The sequence below is a fragment of the Macaca thibetana genome, chromosome 8 (genome assembly GCF_024542745.1).
Source record: "Macaca thibetana thibetana isolate TM-01 chromosome 8, ASM2454274v1, whole genome shotgun sequence".
Lineage (NCBI taxonomy): Eukaryota > Metazoa > Chordata > Mammalia > Primates > Cercopithecidae > Macaca > Macaca thibetana.
In genome coordinates this window covers 15,401,770-15,422,240 of record NC_065585.1, presented here as the reverse complement: position 1 = coordinate 15,422,240, position 20,471 = coordinate 15,401,770, and positions in this window count along the sequence as shown.

Below are 20,471 nucleotides of genomic sequence, written 5' to 3'. Positions count from 1 at the left end.
TTTACCCATCTAGAACCCAGTGTCTCATACTGTCCAGCAGTCCCTTTCAAGGAGAAAACATTGAGCCATTCACTTGAAAGCATTTGCTTTCTTTTTGTTTTTTTTTTTAAGAACATGAAGAGTAGAACAAATCCTGTTTAGTAGACACTCAACACCTCCATACTACAGAAAGGAAACTAAGGCTCAGGTACCTCAAAGAACTGGCTCCTAATGTGCCTGACATGAGGATCACCTGGGTATCTTTCACAACCTCCAAAGCTCAAGCCACACGCAGACCTATTGAATCAGAACCTCTGGGGTAGAAAACAGGCATCAATAGTTTTTGAAGTTCCCCCACACCCAGGTGATTCCAGCGTGTAGGTAGGTTTGGGAACCACTGACTGACGTTCTCCTAATTAGTAGGTAAAATGGCAGGAACCGAAGTCTTTCAACTTCCAGGCCAGTGAAGAAAAGTGATGTCCATATTTTAGTTGTTGGCATCACCCTTTGAAGATTTTTGCCACTTCCACACACTAACTATATTAACATATTAAGTGACCCCGTTTTTTTTTTTTACTTCAAGCAATGTATTTTTAAAAGAACACCGTTATTCTCAGAAATGGAAAAACAATCTCCTGTCACAAAACAAAAATCCACCTTTAAAGACATACACTAAAACCCAAAAGGTAAAGTGAAAATGTACATCCATGTATGAAATAAAGTTATCTCACTTTCTAATTTGGGGGAGCCATTGCAAAGAAAGGTACCCTCTCTGCTCCTGATTAGACTGAAAGAAATGCGGCAAAAACGCACTTTGGGGCAGAGAGTTTCTGTGTTCATTCACTCCACGCTTCTCCATGTGTACGCACCATTTTCTCCGTCATTCTCTCTCCAGCCTCGCTACTAAGCTCGGGAGGAACTCCCATCAGCATCCCCTGTGTTGTAAGACCTGAGCCCGGGACTGCGGGTTCTGGCCAAATTGTAATTGTGACAGCATCCTGCCCAGGGCTTACCCGACAGCTGGAGAACTGTCGCTCATTACTAAGAGCAACAGACGTTCTTTCGGCATTGTCCTGGCGCTCTCCTGATAGGCTGGCCCGCCTGTTGGGGTGGAACCGTGGCGCCATCAGCTCTTTGTGACCCCACCTGTGACTGCAGCCCAACTCCATGACCCCATTTCCGCTTCCTGCAGGTGAGTGTCATCACGCTGTTTGCTCAGAACACAGCTGTTTGGCAAGGGCAAGCAGTAGATGTGGAGTCCGGGCCCCAACTGCGCTGGGCAATGTCCTTTTCAATGTCACAGACCCACTGGTGGCTGACTGGGGTTGTCTCCACTGACAAGAAGAAAAAAAGCGTTAGTTAACAATGACTCCTGAAAACATCATTGGTGCCTGTTTTTAAATTATATGGGAATGCGTCTTTTGAACAACCATTTGAAAGAAAGCTGGTTATTCCATTTTTTCCCCAATCACTTAGAATCATCACCTTTACTCCTTTAAGAGAAAGAACTTTTTAAAACTGATTACCACATTAATATATGGTCAATTGAGATATTTAAGTAAAAGAAGAAAAGCAACAAGAAAAAACTTGAAAGGACTTGTAGTCCCACCACCTACAGAAGACCACTATTAACCGTATGTGATCGTTCTTCTCTATTGTGTACTTTGTGCATTTTTTTACAAATTGAGTTCATACAAAATATACTACTTGTATCATTTGTCTAACATAGCAATATATTACTATCTTTCTATCATTCAATGTTCCTATATGACATCATTTATGAGGAATGTAGAATATTGTTTACAAATGACTAATAAGAAGAGAGTGAAACAATTAATGTATCGAGGAACCTAAACGTTAGATATTATAATGCCCTTTTTAAAGATGTGAAAATGAAGGTAAGTGAGCAGCCAGTTAATCGTAGAACAGAGATGCCCACCATGTCTACGTGGTTTCAGGCCTAAACTCCTTCTCCCATACTCATGTTTCCTCCGAATGCCTTGTCATAAGACTCACCTTGGAAATCTGCATTATCAACATGTAATACATTTTATTAAAAACTGAATTCCAATTGAGAACCTATGAAGAGCTACCTGAGGTCAGATCATGATTCAGAATGAAGAAGTTAACAAGATTGTGCCTCTGATGGAGACCGGACATGGTCAGATATGGTTTCTCACAACCTTACATGTCAAGAGGAAAGAACTCTAGACTAGATGTCAGGAGATCCGGGTTGTATTCTCACCTCCTCCAGTCACCAGCCACATCATTGAATGGCCACATCATTCAATTTATCTGAGCCTCAGTTTTCTAATCTACACATTGGAATAACACAACCTTCCCTGTCAAACTGAATAGATTCTAAATAGCAAAGGAAATAATGAAGCAATATACAAACATAAGAATCCTACTATGGATCCATCAGTGGTGAATTTTCCGGCCCTCTAAAACACGTCAAAGAATTGTAAACAGAGAAGGAAACTCTGAGCCCAACTAATTTTAGAGACAGAGAGACTGACTTCCTGGGAAGGAAGGCAGCTTGCCTACAGATCAGAGTGAGTTAGGAACCCAGCAAACACTAGAAGCCAGTGTCTGGATTCACACAGGAATATTCCTTTTATAAGACCACCTTTACGGTGATAAATGTCCCAGATGCGTTCACATAAACACGTTGACAGCAATTCAGTTTAGTTCCATTTATTTCAGTTAAGTAAAGATAAGCTGAGCGTTTGTTTGCCACGTACAATGACCTCTTCAGTCAAGGAATTCCAGCTCTTGTTTTTGTCTTCTTTCAACTTTGAGGGTTTCTTTGCATGCTCCTTACCTAACAAGACCAGCCTGAAAAGAGTAGAAAAAAAAAAACAAAGAAACTTGGGGTCTGAATTTTCCACATGCCGGGAGCTCTCACACCCAATTCCAGATACAGCACTCTCCTGAATGTGACCTGAAGTGGTTTCGCCAATTGATCACATCCCAGGAATTTGGAGAGCTTCCAGGGCAGGGAAAATTAGTTACAGAGTCACAGAGCGGTGTGGCCTGTCACATGAAAGTCACTTCCAGCTTGGAACGGATTGCACATTCCTGCCTTCTGAGTGGTGTTTCAGATGACTGGGATCTGGCCTGTCTGCGGACAGTTCCCAAAGCAGCAGAAGGAAGCCAGGGGGCAGGGGCATTCCAACACTGTGCCCGAGACCCACAGTCACAGGAAAGGAGAACTTCCTGAGGCTCCTCCAAGCCTTGCCTCAACTTAATGGTATTTGAGCAAGAACATCAAGTTTCAATTTACCTCCATTTTGAAACACTGAAAGCATTTGTTATTAAATAGTGTGATGACTCTCCTGCCTCAACTCAGAGCTTTGTCAAAGTGTTCACATGGCATAAACAAGGATGACAGGGTTTCCTACACATATATCAGAACTTCTAAATGCTTCTTATATGCCAAGTACCATTATATACCATGCCTTGACTCATCTGATCCTTACAGACAACCTCGGGAGAGAGGTGCTCTGTATCACTATCACAGCCAAGGAACCTGGGGCTCAGGATGGTTAAGTAACTTGTACAAGATCAAAAACTGGCAAACGACAATGTGCGAACTTGACACAGATCTGTCTGACTCCAAATCCCAGGTCTACACTGGCTGGATAAATATGAGGCAGAGGCCACACATAGTAGCTCATGCCTGTAATCAATCCCAGCACCTTGGAAGGCCGAGGTGGGTGGCTAACCTGAGGTCAGGAGTTCAAGACTAGCTTGGCCAACGTGGTGAAACCTCATCTTTACTAAAAATACAAAAATTAGCCAAATGTGGTGGTGCATGCCTGTAATCCCAGCTACCTGGGAGACTGAGACAGGAGAATCACTTGAACCCGGGAGGCGGAGGTTGCAGTGAGCCAGGATAGCACCATTGCACTCTATCTAGCCTGGGCGACAAGACTGAAACTCCATCTCAGTAAAAAAAATATGTATATATGAGGCAGAATGACCTTCAAATAATACACAAGGGTTTAAGAGTCTGGCCTCTGTTTTGTTGATTGCAAGGCCCTGTCATATTTCCAAGTCACTTATTGCCAGATTTCACAGCTTCAATGGTTTGAAAAGTCTTCCTTATGTCAAAATGTTTCATCAGGCTTCATTCCCGTCCTCTGCACCCCACAGTCCTCTTCCTTCCCAAACTCTCCTCTGAGAAGTCTGTCTCAGCCCCCATTCCCATGAAATACATCTGCTGACATCACAAAGGGATTCTTGTCTAACTTCCATCTCTCTAATTGAAGTTTAAGCAAAATGTTTCTTGCCCTAATCCAAGTAAAAGAGAATGATTGTCCTCTATTTCATGTTTTTCTCACAGTTACAATATGTGCTTACATCTGCTGGTGCAAAATATGATTAACTTTTTTTTCTAAAACCCTAGGACTAGGAGGAGCTTAGAAATTCTATCTTTTACTTCCCCTTGCCTTCAGACAGGACCCCTGTATGTCAACAAAGCATGGAAACACCCTGTGAAATCCATTAGTAGCCGCACTTTATATACTAGGAAATTGAGGCAGGGTGATGGATCTGAAGTCCCTCAAGCAGATTGTGACTACAGCAAGAAGGGAAACATGGACCTGAATCTCTCAGAGGAATCCCTGTCTTCCCATACAGCCTTTTTCCATAGCATCTATGCACTAACTATAAGCTACCGACCCTATAAAGGTCCACGGACATATGAGAACATTATCTTCTTCTAGGCATTCAGTTTCACTTATCTCACATTTCCTGCACTGTCCTAAAGATATAGAGGCAGGTAGATTAATTCACTACGCCCTAGAAGTCCTGGTCAAGGTCTCAGAATCAAGAACCACCTCTATAACAGACAGACATTGAGCACCCTCTGTAGGCAAGGCAGAGTCTTGCAAGCTGGCCCCAATGACTGTCCTTCATCTGCCTGGTCCACATACTCCCTGGACCCTGGACATCTGTATGACAGGCTCTGTAGAAGACAAGCATAAAGCAGGCCTGAGGGTGAGTCCCAGCCCAGCTCTGCCACTCACCAGCGGTGTGGCCATGGGCAAGTTACCTCTATGGACTGGACCTGGGCTTTCTTATCTTTAAGTTGGTGTTAATAACAAGTTGGGTTAAATGCTGTCCCCCACACCAATATATAGGTTCACATCTTAATCCTTAGGACCTCTGAATGTGACCATATTTGATAAAAAAGGGTCTTGGCAGATGTAATTATGTAAAGGTTCTTGAGATGAGATCATCCTGTATTATCCAAGCGGTCTCTAAATCCAGTGACAAATGTCCTTATGACACCAGAAAGAGAGGCACCGGGAGAAGAAAAGTCCACGCAAAGAAAGATGAAGGTAGAGGTAGGAGTTATCCAGTCACAAGCCACAGAATGCCTGGAACCTCCCTGAGCTGAAAGAGGCTAAGACAAAGTCCCCTCTAGAGCCATCAGAGTGAGTGTGGCCCTGCCAGCACCTTGAGTTTGTACTCTGGCCTCCAGGACTCTAAGCAAATAAATTTCTGGGGGATTTTTTTTTTTTTTTTTTTTTTGAGACGGAGTCTCACTCTGTTGCCCAGACTGGAGTGCAATGGCACAATCTCGGCTCACTGCAAGCTCCACCTCCTGGGTTCACACCATTCTCCTGCCTCAGCCTCCTGAGTAGCTGGGACTGCAGGCGCCCGCCACCACGCCCGACTAATTTTTTGTACTTTTAGTAGAGACGGGGTTTCACCATGTTAGCCAGGATGGTCTCGATCTCCTGACCTTGTGATCCACCTGCCTCGGGATTTTTTAAGCCATGAATCTTGTGGTCATGTGTTAAAACAGCCCTAGGAAACTAGTGTCCACCTATTTCATGGCATGTTAAGCATGGAACCTATTCCAGAGTAAGTGCTTCATCATATCATCGGTGTTATTCTTGCCCTTGCCATGCTCCAGGTTAACAAGACCCTTTTCATTCTGCCGATACCTCCTGGAGACCACCCACCCATCCAAAGCTCCAGAATCGAGGTTTCAGTATTTTGATTTGGGGTTGCCTATTTGTTAGGAGGAGGGGATGCACATACCTATTTCCTATTTTTCAAAATAATAGCCCTAAATTTTGATTCAAGTGAAGCTGGATAGACCCTGAAGGATGTGTTTGTCAAAAATTTCACAGCTCATTCTGATATGAAACTGGTACTGATATTCAACCAATGCACGCTGACCAGCATCCTCTGTGATTTGTCTGGGATTGGGTCCTCTGGTGAAATATTTGGCCTCTCTCCACACACCAGCACTGCTCTCCCATCACCACTGACATGGGGAAAATCAGCCAAGCTGACTGGTAGGCCCAGAACACGAAGCTGTGGACAAAGCTAGTCCAGAGGGTGTAAAATGTGTTGGAGAAGGGCTGGGTGTGGTGGCTCACACCTGTAATCCCAGCACTTTGGGAGGCCAAAGCGGGCGAATCACAAGGTCAGGAGATCGAGAACATCCTGGCTAACACGGTAAAACCCCGCCTCTACTATAAATACAAAAAAATTAGCTGGGTGTGGTGGCAGGTGCCTGTAGTCCCAGCTACTAGGGAGGCTGAGGCAGAAGAATGGCGTGAACCCAGGAGGTGGAGCTTATAGTGAGCTGAGATCGCGCCACTGCACTCCAGCCTGGGTGACAGAGTGAGATTCCACGTGAAAAAAAAAAATGTGCTGGGGAAGCCAGCTTTGCATGGACATGTCCTGGGGAACAGAACAGGCATGGCAGCAGGGAATGACAGGAAGGACCTGGGCACAGGCCCCTGGTGGCCCAAACTCCTCCATACAGGACTGTTCTTTTTGTCTGTTGTATCAACTGGGAATATGCATATAATCCTTTTTGGAAAAAAAGTTTTAAAGCATACTGATGATTTCTTTAAAAAATTAAAAATTAAAAACCACTGATAGGACATACTTATTTTCTAGGCAAGAAACTGAGTTCCAAAGAGATTAAGCGACATGCCCAGGATCACACCGTGAGGAACTGATGGCCAAGATCAGAATCTTGAACTCTGGGTCTTGTCCAGGGCCCATCAGCTCCACCCCCAGCAGCCTTGGCCACCAGCCCCACCACTGAGGCCCCGAAGCACTGACCTCTCAGGCTGCAGTGCCTCTCTCTAGGTGCAGTAGCCCCCACTCCCTCAGAAGGTCCATGCCTGGCAGGGAAGAGGATGCCTGGGCAATGCTGTCAGCCTCTCCTTTGGGAATGGCCTTGGTCTTGGTCTGCACCAAGGCAGCCCAGTTTCTAGGCCATTGCTGCCAGAGGCGGTGTCATTGCTTGGGAAATCTTCCTGCTGATCAGAACTTCCTCTCCACTGTACCTTTTCCCCTCCTTAGAGCCAACATCCAGGCCTTATCTCAGATGAGGAAATGTTTAGGGCACAGGACCGTTGAGATATTTCTCAGAACACAAATTACGAGGCACATGTTTTCACAGAGAAGAAAATAAAGAGAAGACACACAGTGATCACCATGCTGGTTCTGAGAATAAGCCCTTATCTGCTCTGACCCAGCTCTGGACTCACAAGCTGGTGTCGGCCTCACAACTGGTCAATGAGGCAGCCAGGAAAAGTCCAAAGCTTTAGGTGGGGGAGTCCATCACCCAAAGGCAAAGGTGCAAAAAAATAAACACTTAAGAGAGAGCTGCAGCCTCAAAGCCCTGGGCTGCACCAGGCCGACATACCACAGCAAAAAGTCAGTGAAGTCCTACAAAATGTAAGCACCTCACCAAGCTGCTAGCATGGTAGGATTGCACATTAAAACTCTGGTCATGTTACAAATATCTGTGCAGGGTCTTCCTGCCAGGAAACCCCAATGCGGTGGGGAGGATACTATGCATGTTTAAAAAGCTAAGCAGCCGTGAGATTACGGTAATCACTCCAAGCAGGACAAAAAGAAAGAAAATATGAGGTGATGCAAAGTACTACATGGTCAGTGAATGACCAGATAAATGAGGGAATCAATAATTACTAGAAGAGTTCAGAGGGAAAAGTTCAGGTAGAAAGGAGTAGCAAGACTTAGCTTAATAATATCTATCATTCATTAAATACCTACGGTCTGCCAGAATTTGAGAATTTTTCTTTCAATGACTTCACAAGGTCTGTGTAAGTATCTTCACTTCACCAAGGGGAAGGCTGAAATGTGGAGAAGCCAAATGACCTCCCACAGTAACTCAGCTGTAGGAACCAGGGTGAGTTCGGTTCGTTCTCCTGAGCAACTGCGTGAGTTTCCTTAGCAATAGAGGACAAGGAGAGCTTCAATAAAGCCAAATGCAAGGAGAGGGATCATTGCAGGCAGGTGAAAGGAGCAGCTGAAATCACAGAGGCACGAAAGTCAAAAGCACACATGCGGCTGTTAACAGAGATGAATTTAACTAGGATGGAGGTTTCTGGAATGGACAGAACTTATTGAGTACCTACTGTGCTAAGCAAAGTTCTAAGAACTTCACATAGATAATCTTATTTAACCCTCACAATAACCCTGTGAGGTATGGAGCATTATTATTCCCAAAGTATGGATAAGGAAGTCAAGGCATAGAGAGGTTAAGTAACTTGCCCAAGATCACACAGCTTGAGGTAAGACAGCAGCAGAGGTAAGACTTGAACATAGTCAGGATTGGAAGTCCATGCCCTTAATCACTACAGTGTACTTGAAGGAGTTTTTCATAGAATGCTGGAAAAGCTGGATTCCCTGGGGGGTTGCCTTGAATGCCAAGTGTTTGTACTTAATCTTTCTGCAGAAAAAAAAAAAAAAGGAATTATAACGAAATAAGTGTTTCTATATAAACAAAGCAAAGCAAGAGCAGAGAAGCTCTCAAGACAAAGTCCAGCCAAATAAAAGGCTGCAACCTCCTCACCCCTTGGGGTTCTCTGCATGTTTCACTTCCACAGCAATCATGTGATCAAAGCAGAAAGGTTCTTTTAGCTGTGGTGAGAAAGGTGGACTGGGAGGAGGAAAGAACAGTCAGATGCTAGCGCCAGAGGCAAAGCAGGAAGCGATGAAGGCATGCAGTATGTCGGAGCTACAGGAAGGCTGGAACAGTGGAGGTGGATGGGAGAGCAATGGAGAAGGAAGGATCAAAAGGCTTTGATGAACCATTAGAGAAAAGTAATTGTTACTGGTTGTGGCTTATGTTAACCTACCATGAACCCATTTTCTGACCCAAGAACCGGGCTGACAGGTCCCCAAAAGAATGAAGCAGAATGTCTGAAGCTATCTCTGCTCCAGAAAGCCAAGGACAGTCTGTCTTTGTGTTTGTGCCTGTCACCTTCTGCATACTTCTGGCAAAGGAGTTCCTTTTCCCAAGGAGCCCTCCAAGGGAACGCCCGTCCAGAGACTTCGAACCAGGAGAAAGACAGGACACTGGGAGAGGCGCAGATCCTCCCAGAGATCAGCCTTAAGAGCCCCCAGACTCTCCCATGTAGAAATCTACATGGGATTGCCCTGGCATTTATGGAGGGCGTTTCCTATTGTAAGGAGATTTCATATATATTACCATCCTTGATTCCATTCACCCCTTCCAAGAAAAAACAGAGCCATGGAGTGTGGGGCAAAGAATGAGCATTTGTTAGAGGCTGACTCTGTTCCAGGTAGCATGCTCTGTACTCTCCCACAGCTGTTTTAGACCATCCTCACACTCTGTGGGACATGCTTTTACTTCCCCCACATTAAAAACAGGGATGAAATGACTTCTCACAATCATACAACTGAGAAGGAATAGGCTCGAGATGGACACTGCCTTTGCCTTTTCCCTGGGACAGGAAGGCAGACCTAACCTCACCATCTCACGGGTAAGGAAATAATCAAGGCCCCAAAAGACCATGCAGATCAATGCCAGAGCGAGACTAAAATCCAGAGCTCACAATTTCCAGTCCTGTGTTCGTTTTGCATTTCGTTATGTTATTTGAGCACATTTGTGTTTTGACAAGTTCAGCTCCTTAAGGAAAAGGTCCAGGTCTTTACATCTTGACATCCCTGCAGTGGCCAACACCATGGATGGCCTCTGAAGACATGAAACATGTATCACTGATTTGTGGAATGAATCAACTGCTATAATTATCTCTTTGGTGCCAACGTCTCACTTCTTACAATTCATTCTTCATGCTACTTCTAGAAGTACGGAGCTAAAGCATTTCTCCTCTTCTTCAACAAATGTAATCCTTTTCCACCTTAAGACCCAGCTCCAATGCCATCCTCCCCATGAAGCCTTCTTCAATCTCACCATGATAATGCCCTGTCTCTGCCTCTCCCACACTACTTGGCTAGTCCCTCTGCTCTGCACTCATGGGCAACTCCTCCATGACATCATCCATTCCTTGAGGAACTGTCAGTCATCTCTGCACTCTGAACAAACGTTGATGAGCAAACACATAAAGGAATGCATGAATGGATGGATGGACTCATTAACAAATAAAGACATAGAGAAATAACAGGGTGGAGAGGTGAAATATTGGGACTCAGTAGTTAAAAGCAGTGGACTTTATGTCAGAGCATGCAACCCTACACAGAGCTTTACTCCTGACTTGCTGTGGGATCTAGGTAAAGTCGCCTCCCTTCTCTTGGCCTCTTTTTGCTTGTGTTTTAAAAGAAAGAGTTAGACTAGAATTGCTGCAACTCCCCATTCTCTAATTCTGTGAATGAAAAGCTCATCCTTGGACAAACCCCATTAACGGATGTTTTGTATCTCCTCCCTTGAAAACAACAATTATGCCTCTACCAGCATCTTATCTGAAGCAAACCTTCTCTGCCTCATCCCCACCAGGAGCTTTGCTATCTCTTAAGGGACCTCCTCAGGGTGTTTGTGAACAAAAGCAAGTGTCTTATCTGGTCACTCTCTCCTGCACTATCCTGCCCTTGGAAAATGTGAATGGATTTGCAGAAAACATAGCCGCTGATAGTCTTTCCACCCCACGAATGGCTAGAAAGGCAGCCTCAGCTTTCTTGAAAAGACTGTGTAATTTCATGCTACTATCAGAGCTGACAAGGAGGCAACCGCTAGCCCTGGACCCTTCAGCTAAGTTCAACTCCAGGTCAAGTCAGGGGCCCCCAGCAGCTCAGGGGCACAGGATCCACAAGGAAGAAATTCCAGGAAGTTGCCAGAAGCTAACAACAGTTCCCAGCTGTTCCCAGTCGCCTCTTGCCATTGAAGTAGTTTGGAGTGGGGGGTCTTCACACAGACACAGCAGAAGGAGGGTCAAATGAATGACTGTGCCTCTGGGCCAGGGTGGAAGACAGGCCAGTGAGAACAGAAGTCTCTTTGTTATTGGCAGCTCCTGCACATGGCCCCTAGACCCCTGATGGAGACCTCCCTCTCCCCCAAACCTTGGGGACCTTGACATCGGTGGTATTGATGCAGCTCTCCTCATGTAATGACGGTAAACTGCTGCTTGCAGCTTGCCTAGGGCCTGGAGCCTCGCTCTGCAATTCCTTTTGGACCACAGGCAGTGAAACTCTCTTATGAAAAGGTAGTTCCAGAACTGATCTCCCTTGAGTGGAACAAAAACAACATCTACCTTAGAACTGATTTTGTGTGGAATGCCTGCTCCCTCCTCTCCATACCTCCCCACCCACCCGTATTCCCCCAGCCCCAGTCTTTGTCTGGCAAGCCCCTGCTCATCATTCAGGTCTCAGTTTTGATGTCCCTGCTCAGAAATGCCTCCCCTGCCCACTTTTCACAAACCAAATTATGCCCCTCCTCTTAACACATTCATCCATTTTGCCTGTTTTTTTTTTCCTTCCTAGAACTCCCTACAGCTTGTACTTGTGCATGTGTGTGTCTGTGCAATGATTATGTCCGCAACTAGTACTTCAATCTCCTGATGATAGAGCCTATGTTTGTTTTTTCGTCACCAAGAACTCACATACCTGCCTGGTACACTGTAAGTGATCAACAAATAGTTGTTTTTTAAAAAAATGAATAGATATATGAATGAATGAATGAATGAATGAATGAATGATTTAATATAGAAGAGTATCATCTTCAGAATCCTAGAAGAGATGCTTTACATTTATCAAGAGTTACAAAGCCCTTAATACACGATATCTTAACTGTTTCTTTATTTTTATGTAAAAAAATATATATATATGAAGATGAGGAAGACACTTGGTCCCCAAGGATTTCACAGGCTACGAGGGGGGCCAGACATGTAATTTGTCAATTCCAGATGCTACGTTCTCATTAAATCCCCACCTGTGGGGTAAGCATTATGATTTGCATTTGACAAGGAAACATTAAGATGCTCAGAATCATTAAGTTCTTTTCTCAAACCACAGAGCTACTGAGTGCCAGACCTAGAAGCCAGGTCTCCCGAATCCTGGGACAACAGGTGTTCCACCAGCTGTCCTCCTGCCTTCTGGACTTGGCCTGTTTTTCAATTCTTGCATTTGAAAGCAGATAGGTCCAGAATTCTGGGAAAACACACTATTCACCAGGAGTGACTCTGGCAGGACCAGGAGGTGGTCTTGTTTCAGGAGCCTGACACCCTGCTCCCTGTTCCAAGCTAGGTACTAACTCATTCTGAGAAGCTTGGGCGACAGCTGTGAATGCCCATTCTCACCCCCACTGAGCTGGTTTTCATGTCTTTCCTGGCTCAAGGGATTTCGGGCTTGTGCTGAAGAAGTTTCCCTTTGAATGTCAGCAACCATCTGAGGGGAGAATGTCAGCCATTAGCCAATAACTCCAGGTCTACTCTACTTGGTTATGTCAACACTCCAAAGAGAAGATATGTGCTGGATGGGCGCAGTGGTTCACACTTATAATTCCAGCACTTTGGGAAGCTGAGGTGGATATGGGTGTTCAAGACCAGCCTGGGCAACATGACAAAACCCTGTCTCTACAAAACACATACAAAAAAAGTTAGCCGGGCACAGTGGTACATGCCTGTAGTCCCAGCTACTGGGGAGGCTGAGATGGGAGGATCACTTGAGCCTGGGGGGCAGAGGTTGCAGTGAACAGAGATCACACTACTGCACACCAGCCTGGGTGATAGAGTAAGATCCTGTCTCACACGCAAAATATGTTCTGACTTAGAAACTGCTCTTGCAAGAGCCAACTTGATGAGCACCTGTGAGCAAGTTTTCTATACTGCAAAGCACAAACCTTTGGACTTGCAAAATTGTGTTATTTGGGGCAAGTTACTCAAATTCTTTGAACCTTACCTTCATAATCTGAAAAATAAATTCTTATGATACTTGTGAAGACTGAATTCGATGAATCATATGCTTGTATCATGTGATAGCTCTCACCATCATCCTCCGGTTTTTTAACCTTCATTTTCCTCCTCTATTTCTTACTCCATCTTTCTCTTGGTCCTTATTTCATTCTGTTATTTTCTGGACATTTCTCATATTGTGAAGGTCCTTTAAGTTCTGATCATGTCCTCTGGAGAGTGACTTCCCACCTCCCAGTGGTCAACACGCGGGAGAGTCCAAAATAAAGCACAATTAGGATTTCCTGGAAGAGTTGAGAACAGGGAATTTTTAACTCATTCTTGACAATAGAGTGGAAGGTTTCTGGTTTGAGGAACATGCAAGGGCTCTCTGAGCACAGTGTTTGGGGTGTCCCATCCACGTAGTGGATCTTGAGAGCTAGGCAGAGGAAGATGAGACTCACAAAGTTTCACAGGGCCATCGTGGAAGCTCTAGATAGCACCTGGAATGCTCACCCATGGCTATGGAAGGAGTTTAAGCACAAGAGTGAAATATCACATCTGTGATTGATGAAGGTGAATCCCATGCTGGCCACGGGAAGGATGGATAGGAGACAAGAGAAGCTAGAGACAAAGATACCAATTAGGAGGTGTTTAAAGTGAACCCTCACAACCATGGCAAGGCAGAGGGCCCAGACTAAGGCAAAAGACCATGAGGATAGAGATAAGGCAATGGATCAAGAGATACACCTAAAACGCCAACACCACACATGGGACTTGGCAATTGATTTATGCAAGAGGCAATAGAACGAGCATAAAAATGCTCCTGCGTTTCCAGCTTGGGAAGTGAGGTTTCCAGTGTCCCCTTTAAGAGAGATTTGGAATGCAAGAGAGACATGCACAATAGGCAGAAACAATGAATTTAGTTGGTGACATGTAGTGTGAGTTATTTATGGGACATCCAGGTGATATCCAAAAAGTGTGCAGCAAGTGGATCTGGAATGGAACCGAGACATCTGGATTGGAGATATAGTTTGGGAGCCATTTGGCATGAAGGTAATAAGAGAATTTGTGAGTGAATAAGAACACCATCAGGATAGAGTCCCTATTTTAAAAAATAAAAGTAAAAAAGCTGAAACACTGGCATTTAGAGAAAGACAAGCCAGCCAAGGAAAGCAGGAAGGAATGGACAGAGACACAGGAGAAGTAGGAAGGACTAACAGGGCTGGGTGAGGGTAAAAGGAGGAAAGAAAGCAGCCATATGGCAGTTATGCAAATTCATATGTTGAAATTCATAGAACTGTACACCAAAATAAGTCAATTTTTTGTACAATAATATTTTTAAAATTAATAAAATACCAAAAGAAGTTCTTTATAAACCTATTTACCAGTGGAGGAAACCACTGTTAACACTTTGGCAGATTTCCTTCTAGTCTTCTCTTTTTTTTTTTTTTTTTTTTGAGACGGAGTCCCGCTCTGTCGCCCAGGCTGGAGTGCAGTGGCCAGATCTCAGCTCACTGCAAGCTCCGCCTCCGGGTTCACGCCCGTTCTCCTGCCTCAGCCTCCCGAGTAGCTGGGACTACAGGTGCCCACCACCTCGCCCGGCTAGTTTTTTGTATTTTTTAGTAGAGACGGGGTTTCACCATGTTAGCCAGGATGGTCTCGATCTCCTGACCTCGTGATGCGCCCGTCTCGGCCTCCCAAAGTGCTGGGATTACAGGCTTGAGCCACCGCGCCCGGCCTCCTTCTAGTCTTTTCTATTACACACTTTTTGAAATGAAATTGTATGTGCAATTAACAAGTACAAATGTTACCTTCCCCAATTTATATTAAATTGTTTTAAAATTCCATGTGCTACATAAATAAAGTGGCACCAATACAGGGAAAGAAGAAAGGAAGGAAGGAAGGAAGGAAGGAAGGAAGGAAGGAAGGAAGGAAGGAAGGAAGGAAGGAAGGAAGGAAGGAAAGGAAGGAAGGAAGGAAGGAGGAGGGAGGGAGGGAGGGAGGGAGGGAGGGAGGGAGGGAGGGAGGGAGGGAAGGAGGGAGGAAGAAAGGAAGGAAGAAGGGATAGAAGGAGGAAGGAAGGAAAGAAAGAAGGAGGGAGGGAAAGAAGGAAGAAGGGATAGAGGGAGGAAGGAGGAAGGAAGGAAGGAAAGAAGGAGGGAAGGATGGAAGGAAAGAAGGAAGGAAGGAAGGAGGGAGGGAGGAGGGAGAGAAGGAAGGAAGGAAGGAAGGATTGGAGGGAGGTGGGAGAGAGGGAGGGAGGGAAGGAAGGCGGGAGGGAAGGAAGGAAGGATTGGAGGGAGGTGGGAGAGAGGGAGGGAGGGAAAGAAGGAGGGAGGGAGGGAAAGAAGGAGGGAAGGAAGGAAGGAAGGAAGGAAGGAAGGAAGGAAGGAAGGAAGGAAGGAAGGAAGGAAGGAAGGAAGGAAGGAAGGAAGGATTGGAGGGAGATGGGAGAGAGGGAGGGAGAGAAGGAAGGAGGGAGGGAGGGAAGGAAGGACAAAGGGAGGGAAGGAAGGAGGGAGGGAGGGAAGGAAGGAGGAAGTGTGGGAAGGAAGGAGGGGGGGAGGGAAGGAAGGAGAAAAGGATCATAGACATTGCTGAACCCATCAGAGGGAGATGAGAAGAGGATATGATTTCTTTCAAACTCATTTTAAATCTTACCTAAAGCTTGGATGTATACTTCCATTTAGAAAGCTCTTGCCCCATTTTTCAAAGAAGGAACAAGAAAACAACTTCCTTTTTTTTTTTTTTTTTTTTTTTTTTTGGAAAGGGAGGTGTGGCACTTCAAGTCACTGTCTAAAACTCTCTTACGTGTAGTAACATCTCCATCTGCAGGACACGAACGATATCACCATAGAACTTAAGGAGGTTGTTCAACTTGGCAAACCTACAAACCCAATAAACATGGAGGTATGAGGAGCCTCTCAGTCCAGACCCATGTAGCAACCTAACTTAACAGTACCTTCATCCCATCCCCTCCCCTATTAAATACTCCACTATCCCTGTAGCTACAAAGAATTAAATATTGAACCTATTAGCAGGGAATATTGGGTTCTGAACCCCATGAAAGCAAGAGGGGCTGGATGTGATTTAAGCCATCTTATGGCAAAAGGGCAAGTTGGTATGTAATAAGCATTGATAGGAAATTAAGGACTCCCAAGTTCCAGGCCCAGCCCTGATGCTAGCATGGTGAGGCCCAGAGATCCTCCTAACCAGATCATGGGCTTTGCCACCATTTAGATGAGGATGTGGGGTTCACAGCATGGCAGTGTTCCCCTATGTAGCCTTCATAGTAATTATGTCGATCTGTTTTTCATGTCCAACTGCCTGTCTCATCTTCCAGTTTGTCAATAACAGAGTAATAAAAGAGGTGTGATTAATTAGCATCTTCAAAGTTTGCATCTTCCCAGAGAGTGTCTGCTCAATAAAGGAGGTGTGGCCAGGCAAAGCTAATTAGGGAAGAGGAGGGGACTTCTCAGACCTCACTGGAAGAAGCTGCTTGGAGTGATCCCATTTTCCCTTACCCGTCCTGTGACCCCCACATATGTGACCACAAACCTGCTTACACAAAGATGAAGCCCCATAGCATTTCCACTTTTGGGCCTTTGACTGTGGCTCTGATAGAGGACCTGTTTCATTCTCTCTCATCACATGAATTACCCACTGACAGCCCCAGGAACAGATGACGTTGTGAGATTCTCGAAGAGAAAAATGAGCTTAGAGCTCCAAATTCCTGGGGTTGGTATCATGTAAGCACGACACTAATATGGTTCTTGGGCCCAAACTGCAGCTAAGTAAGCAGATGTGGGCCTAACAGCCTCCAGTAATGGAGGAGGCAAGGGGAGAAGGGACAAGCAGTTGTCAAAGGCAAGGATGAGACACAGAAGAGAGACAAGGGACCCTTGCTATCCACTGATTTAAAGGGCCAGGTTCCAAACCCTAAGCACCTATCGTGAGTCATGATCATAATCTCACACTATCCTTAGAAATGGATAGTAGCACCTGAACCACCATTGATGAAAGCCCAGAAAAGCTGGATCCTTTAAATAATCTGCTCTTTGGTGGAAGGAATGGAAGTTGCCATGTATTTTTAATGGATAGAGTATACAACTGTTGAGTACCTACTGTGTACTTTTGCTGCCAACACTTGAAATGAATATTTTTATCTTATATCTTAGACCTACATGAAGGGAGAACTTCACACTAGATGCTCTATTCACCAAAATACTCCATAGAAATTTTCAGTAAAAGAGAAAAAGGTTAATGTCCTGCTTACTAGAGAGGTAAGCAAAATGCCGGTTAGTTTAATTCTTGGGATTGATCATCTTTCTTTTTTTTTTTTTTTTTTTTTTTTTTGAGACGGAGTCTCACTCTGTCGCCCAGGCTGGAGTGCAGTGGCACGATCTCCACTCACTGCAAGCTCCGCCTCCCGGGTTCACGCCATTCTCCTGCCTGAGCCTCCCGAGTAGCTGGGACTACAGGCGCCCACCACCACACCCGGCTAATTTTTGTATTTTTAGTAGAGACGGGGTTTCACCGTGATAGTCAGGATGGTCTCGATCTCCTGACTTCGTGATCCACCCGTCTCGGCCTCCCAAAGTGCTGTGATTACAGGCGTGAGCCACCGCACCCGGCCTGGATTGATCATCTTTCTAACATACCTAATTAGCTTTATCTAGCTGCAAAAGGGCCTTACATGATCTAAGGCTCTCATCCTAGCCTAAGTGTCAAGGAAGAACAAGATGGAACCAATGGACTCAGAGGATGAACTCTTAGTGGAGAGTGGGCAGCGGCAGAGAGGTGCATCATGGGGCTGCTGGGGGAGAAAGAATAAAGGAAAGAGCTCATGGCAGAGGGCCCCAGGGATGTCCATACCCGCATGAGAAGGAGAGCTCCCTCTCACCCTTCCTCTGTACTCTGTCTCCACGCATGGTCATGAATAGTATGGTTTTCATCCTGGTAATGAAGTGCACTTTTCCATCTTTGCAAAGGTTACCAACAAAGCAAAGACACCGCCAGCATGCACATCATTTCATTTAATCCTCACAAGAACCTGTGGAGAGGGTTATGTCATTCTCATAATGTAGATGAGGATTGATGTCCAAGAACCAGTGCGTCCAAGGTAACCAGCTAGTCAGAGCCAGGATCCACACCAGGTCAGCCCAGCTCCAAAGCTCATGCTCTTTTCAGGCCTGGCCCCACCACTGCTCCTGAACCTTGCAGCCCTCCCCACACCATCCCTCCCCCACCCAATAACATGGCCTCCAGAGTCAAAAGCATTTCCAGGGCCTCTTCCAACAAGGCCTGAGAAACCCTGGGTGGTCTAGAAACCTTGAAGTGAACATTGAGTTTTATCCTGGAACAAATGAAGAGCTGGAAATAAAAGGTCCTTCCCAAACTGGAAACAGCTGGGCCCAGCTGAGGAGCAGGCTCAAAATCACCTCTCCACGCTGCACCATGCTTCAGGAAGAGGCATATCCATCACAGGGTCTTGGAAGTAGGCCAGGGGTGTCTGCTGAGAGAGGGTGCCGCTGGTCTGCACAAGTGTGGGGAAGCGGGGGCTCAGGGATGCTGGGCAGCTGTTCAGGGGAAGCTATGTTTAACGGCAAGGACTGCAGAAATGCCCCTGCAGCTCTGTGGACAGCTGGAAACAAGGCCAATTTGCAAGCATCCAGGGTCATCCCTGCACACACATGGAGGCAGAAGGGAAAGAAAGGAACGGCTGTTCCTGGAGCACCTACGAAGTGTTGTAGGCGCTAAGCCATGTGCTTTCACAGATGCTGTCTGAGATAGTCCCAGAGCTCTTCGGGGTCAAAAGCCCCTTCTTTCCCAGCCTCCGCCAAGACTGAAGCACCCTCCACGACAGCCTGTGCTTGAGCCAAAGTTCAGTTCTATCCTGTATTTTTTCTTTAAACCGAGCTGGACTACACCACCCAGAAGAGGCCTATTTTGTCCTGAACCTCCTAGATGCATATCTTTAAGACCTTTTGTACACATAGGAATCCCGCCTTCCTAGGTCTAGGCAGGGGGCTGATGATCTTTAGTACACATAGGAATCTTTAGTACAAATCTTTAGTACACATAGGAATCTTTAGTACAAATCTTTAGTACACATAGGAATCTTTAGTACACATAGGAATCCCACCTTCCTAGGTCTAGGCAGGGGGGCTGATGATCGGCATGATTAACAAGTATCCCCAGGTGATGTGTTTAGGTAGGTTGTCCCCAGAGCACACTTTGAAAGCATTGCTTCTTTTCTAGGCGATTGTCTTAAAGCCCCTTTTTTGGGACCAACGCTAGCATGTGGCCCTACTGCCCTCTGCTCTCAGAACTCCCTGCTTCTGCCCTGATATCCAGGCCAGCCTCCAGCATCTTCATTTCAATAGCCCCTCGGTACAGCCTCCATGCACAGAAATTTGGGTTTTGTACCTCCCAGGTCACCTGACTATATTCCATCAGCCGAGCCATACACACTGACAGATCTGCCTGCAGGAGGACCATTTATGAATTTGTCTTGCCCCTGTGAATTTTTCTTTTTGGCCTTCTGGACCCCAGCTCTCCTCTCATCCCTCGGTACTTTTCCCCTAGCCCACCCCACGCCCTCCTACTCCACCCTTGGCCCCAAAGAACTCCATCATCTGAGCTGACTCCTTGTCCCCTAAGACTACATGGCAGGGGAGAGAGTCTTAAGGTCTCCAGAAGTTCTCAGGTGTCACACACATATGCAGTCTAGCAGGAAGGAGAAATTGAGCAAGTAAGTGCTTTTCAGAATTTACAAAGGAAGTAGGCCAAATGGCAACGATGATGGAAATCTGACATGGAAGCCGAAATTAGCCTTCTGGAAAAAGGACGCTCCTTTAAGTTTCCAGTCTTAGCTTAAAGTTTTCTATGGATTATGCATACTACTCCACGCTAGAGCTGTGTTAGCTTGAATGTGAAATGAATGTCTTAAATAGGTTATGGTTAAAGGGGAAAAATGAAGAAAACCTGTGCCTTTCTCTATGATATGCTTAATTCTAGAGGTTAGGTTTTCATACTCCGAGATGGAATAAAAGATCTCTAATCCATTTCTCAGAGCTGCCTAGGAAGAAGGAGGCAAGGTGAATTTGGTTGTAAAGAATAGAGAGGCAAGAGCCCAGTGCATGAAACAAGCCAGTGTTTCAGAGGCTCGGTGATGAACGTTGGTTTCAAAAGAAAAGGACATGAGAGGAAACAAGGTGATATGGACAGCACGATCTGCCATCGCCGGTCCTGCTAGTAACACAACACATCAGAGTGTTGTGTTATTCACTAATGATAATTAGCACAGAATAATATTAGTGCAGAAAAAAAATGATA